Genomic DNA, 5,330 nt, shown 5'->3' on the forward strand with positions numbered 1-5,330 from the left:
AAACTCTTCCACCTCCCGCCCGGTTTTTCTGGTCGTTAGCCTCGGGTGTAAAGTTGACCAACGTCTGCCATGACGGGCTCAGGGGGAAACACACACACACACACACACTGGGGCTTGCTACGGTGCGCCGGCTTCTCCTGCCCCGCACGCCGCCGGCGTAGAATCCTCTCTCTCTGCCCAATGTGACTGACTGGAGCCGGGGGGGAAGTGCGGAGCTAGACCAAGCCCCGCCCACCGCGATACACAGAGAGGGAGGGGGCCGCGGGGCATATCGATTACACCCATAACAAACATGACCAATTCTTAATAATTGTTTTTATTCAAATGTTTAAATATTTGTAGGAAAACACGCCTTAAAAAAAACCGACTTATATTTTATGTTTTATTTAGTGAGCTAGTGATTTTGGGAATGTGATAAATAAATGAATGAATAAATAAATAAATAAGTTAATTAATTAGGGTACTCGTTATTAATTAATTAAAGTAGGAAATGCTGGGAAAAACAATTTAAAACAACATACTGAACATTCCTTGGCCAATTTATTAGGTACGCATATTCACAGAAAAATTATATTTTTGTCAATTTTAAGTGTTTTTTAATGGGTTTTATGCTCCAGTAAGAGGTTTTACCCACTTCTGCAGTCATATTTTGATACTTGAATTCTTAATTTTTCACTATTTCACGTAAAGCAGCGTTTTATAATGAGTGATTTAAAATGCGAACACGTCTGCTGTTGGGAGCATTAAAAGTGTCCACTCTTCCGCTGACTCGCTCCCAGATCTGTTGATTAAAATGTTTATTACTGTAGGAGTTAGAGAGCGTGGAGGCAAACCACACAACAATAATATAAACTGTGTGTGTCCCACGGCGCAATAATAATAAACAGTGCCCCGCGGTTTAAATGAATGCTGCTGTGAGACTGTCAATCAAACCTGAACTTTAGTGAAGAGTTTATAAAAGCATAAATCTACAACTGAGCTCCTGTCAAGTCATAAAAGTGAACCTAATTAGTAATTAAATTCCTATAAACTGTTTTTTTGCAGAAAAATATGTAATATTTGCACTTACATAGCGAAAATACTAATATTTTCACCTTTTTGTCACGTTCGAGGCCAAAAATCTCCATTTTCGTCCATAATTTCCCCTTTAATAGCTTGTTTTTACAGCGGAATAAATCATAATAATTATATTAAGTGGTCATTTCGTGCAGAATTTGCAGGGTTTTCCCAACCTTTTAGTCAAAAATAACATAAAAATGTGATATTAGCTGTAACAGACGGCGCTTGGGTTACACTGAATTATGACGGGGTCACGCGGGGGTAATGGTGGTTTAACGCTGTTGCCTTGCAGTAAAAGAACGGTCCAGGTCTGGGGCCCCAGTTCTCCGATTACCTCCCACGAAAACACGCAGAGGCTAATCGGACGCTCTAAATTCACAGTGAGAGTGAACGCTTGTTTGTGTCCGTGTGTGGAGACAAAACCACAACTGACGCAGTGGCCTCTGGTCCCGGGTCAGCAGGGACCCGAGCCGGGTTCGGCACCAGCAGCAGCCGCCGCGATCCCCCGCGTGGAGCATAAAGCAGCGGACGATGGACGGACGGATGAATTATTACTGAAACCTGGGGGGGGGGAAACATGACGAGGGGGCCGTTTTTCGAAAGATGAACGAGCCACAAAGAGGTCCGGGGACGGAGGCATGAATGATTTAAAGACACCGCGGGTTCAGTGTCTGGACGAACCTGACAAAGAAACCAATTAGTATCAGCGCAGGAGCCGTAACGTGAGCTGTCGCTGCCCGCCGGTAAATCTACCGTCCACGTGGCCGTTGAATTCTGTCAGAAAATTGTTTTATACCAAGAAGCAAATACTGAGCTCTTACGTTACGTTAAAATACACTGGCGTAAATACAACTTTTTTTTGTTTGTTATTTGCTTAATTTTTGCCAATAATGCCAAGAAAGTGGGCTGAGAAGTGCAGGGGGCGTGGCCTGAAAGCGGTGGGGAGAGAAAGACGACGTAGCCATACATTTGTCCATCATCAGTATGTGGAGTAATTTGCTGTCGGTTAACGGCGTCAATGTTAACGCACGTTAGCGCTTGTCGCGGCACTGGAGTCCAGGCAACGTTTACCAGTTAGCTCCGTTAGCTCCTTTAGCGCGTTTAGAGCGCCTACAGTCGAACTGGTAGCGGTCTATAAGGAAAAGAGCAGCGCTATAAATAACTAGCGTACCTGTGCACTGCGTATGTGCGCCTGTTTTTACAGGTTAGCGTCACTTTAGAGACTCATTTTAACGATCGGGAGTCACGTAAACATTACGTCGCGCAACCTATTTTTCCGCTCAGGCCATGTGTTAAAGTGGGTTAATGTTGACGCTGTTAACGCCGTTAACGTGCTAACATGCCCAGCACTAGACTTTATATAGAGTTGTTGATCATCTGCATATACAGTAATTCACTGTCTTTATATATAGAGTTGTTGATCATCTGCATATACAGTAATTCACTGTATTTATATATACAGTTGTTGATTATCTGCATATACAGTAATTCACTGTATTTATATATACAGTTGTTGATTATCTGCATATACGGTAATTCACTGTCTTTATATAGAGTTGTTGATCATCTGCATATACAGTAATTCACTGTCTTTATATACAGTTGTTGATCATCTGCATATACAGTAATTCACTGTATTTATATATACAGTTGTTGATTATCTGCATATACAGTAATTCACTGTATTTATATATACAGTTGTTGATTATCTGCATATACGGTAATTCACTGTCTTTATATAGAGTTGTTGATCATCTGCATATACAGTAATTCACTGTCTTTATATACAGTTGTTGATCATCTGCATATACGGTAATTCACTATCTTTATATAGAGTTGTTGATTATCTGCATATACAGTAATTCACTGTATTTATATATACAGTTGTTGATTATCTGCATATACAGTAATTCACTGTCTTATATACAGTTGTTGATCATCTGCATATACGGTAATTCACTATCTTTATATAGAGTTGTTGATTATCTGCATATACAGTAATTCACTGTATTTATATATACAGTTGTTGATTATCTGCATATACAGTAATTCACTGTATTTATATATATATATATAGAGTTGTTGATCATCTGCATATACAGTAATTCACGGCCTTTATATACAGTAGTTGATCATCTGCATATACAGTAATTCACGGCCTTTATATAGAGTTGTTGATCATCTGCATATACAGTAATTCACTGTCTTTATATATAGAGTTGTTGATCATCTGCATATACAGTAATTCACTGTCTTTATGTATAGTCTCACCACTGTGTTAGTGCTCAGACTTTAATAAACAAAGGCTGGTTAAACCTATTTAAAAGCCTGGTTCAGGTTGTTGTTTACAGTCCGGTTAGCAGCGCGACACATGATAACGGAGTGTCAGGTTCAGATAAACATCTACAGTATCGATGTTGCACAGGAGTCTCTACACCAACGACCTTATTAAAAAAGACACAGCACCATAATCACAGGGGGATTTATCTCCGTCTTCCTTTATCACCTTTCCTTCGCCTCTCGTGGGCCTCAACCCCACTTTATGAGGCTGTGAGTGAGTGAGCGCGTGAGTCAGACTCCCTGTTAATCACCGTGACAGGTGAGCGAGCTGATTGGTTGAGAACGACGCGAGGCTCGCGATTCAGAAAAATATAAATCTAAAAAAAAAATAAAAGAGCACCTGGCTGTGACACAGCGGCAGGAGATGAGGCGCCGAGCTGCAGGCCAAAATAGACCGTTAAAGCTGCAGTGTGCGACTTTTTTTCCCCCTTTACTTTACTTGTCAAGCAAAACTATCAGACCTGACGGAGGGAGCGCTTGAAAACTGCAAAATAACCGGGGTATTTCGAGCGGTACAATTATTTTTTCTAGGTCGCCTCGGTCTCGAACGAATCACGTCCCGTGTGCAGCACAACAATGTCACCGGGTGACACGAGATCTTGAATAGAAATCCCGTATATATCCGCTAATTGTCTCGCAAATAAAGCTAAATTGAAGTAAGTGTCACTAAACCACTTGTGTGTATCTATAGTTGATGTTATTTGTTGATCCAGGTGCAAAATTGCGATTTTCACACTCTGGGACCCTGTAAGTTCGTCAGCTATTTCGTTATGCTAGGGAAGTTAGCATTGAATTTCATTAAATTTGAATTTAGTATCAAAAAGGACTCAAATTTGGAGAATCCTGGCAGGAACGACAAATTGAGTTCCCCCCCCACCCCAACGTTTGATAAAATTTGACGCGTTTTTTTTAATATTGCGCTCAGACGAGTTTGTTCATTTACGAAGCGTGCAAATGGAAACGATGGACACCAAATCGAAAATAGCTGACTTCCTGTTGAGTTGAGGTCATGGTCCCGATTGACTTTTTTGTTCGTGTTGTTCTGTAACACATTTTCACCAAGTTTCGTGAAATTTGGCGCAACTTAGTTTCATCTTTGTCCTACTGCGCCTGCCAATTTTTGTCCATTTTCACCAACATTTAGTGCCTTCGTCTTGGCCTGTAACATGTTATGCTAGGGAAGTTAGCATTTAATTTCATCAAATTTGGTACAGTCTCAAATTCGGAGAATCCTGGCAGAAAAAACTATGTTTGTTTTCATCCAACATGTGATAAAATTGCCCTGAAAATGCCCTCGAAACATTTCACGCATTTTTTAGACGAGTTATTTTCATTTACGATACGTGCAAATCGCCAAGACGGACGCCAAATTCAAAACAGATGACTTCCTGTTGAGTTGACGTCATGGTCCCGATTGACTTTTCTGTTCGTATTGGTCTGTCACACGTTTTCACCAAGTTTCGTGAAATTTGGCGCAACTTAGTTTCATCTTTGTCCTACTGCGCCTGCCAATTTTTGTTCATTTTTACCTTTTTTCGTCTTGGCCTGTAACATGCTATGCTAGGGAAGTTAGCATTTAATTTCATTAAATTTGGTGCGGTCTCAAATCCTGGCAGGAAAAACTATGGTTTTTTTCCCTCACAACATTTAATAAAATTGCCAATTTTCCACCATATTGACTGAAATCTGAATCTAATCCACGACTGATTGCACAACAACGACAATAACAACAACAACAAATCTCGATCAACACAAGTCCAGATAAACTTCCAGTCCATTTCCAGTTTAGAGACAGAGAGTTAAATGTGACATTTATTTGATTTGATGATTTAGAATTCACGTTACGTAAAAGTCCACGCTGCCATTGTTCCCGTTTGTTTGTGTTCCTTATGGACTTCCTGCTTCACTTCCTGTCTCGGTCTCAGCCAACG

This window comes from Microchirus variegatus, assembly GCF_963457635.1.
Source record: "Microchirus variegatus genome assembly, chromosome: 20".
Taxonomy (NCBI): domain Eukaryota; kingdom Metazoa; phylum Chordata; class Actinopteri; order Pleuronectiformes; family Soleidae; genus Microchirus; species Microchirus variegatus.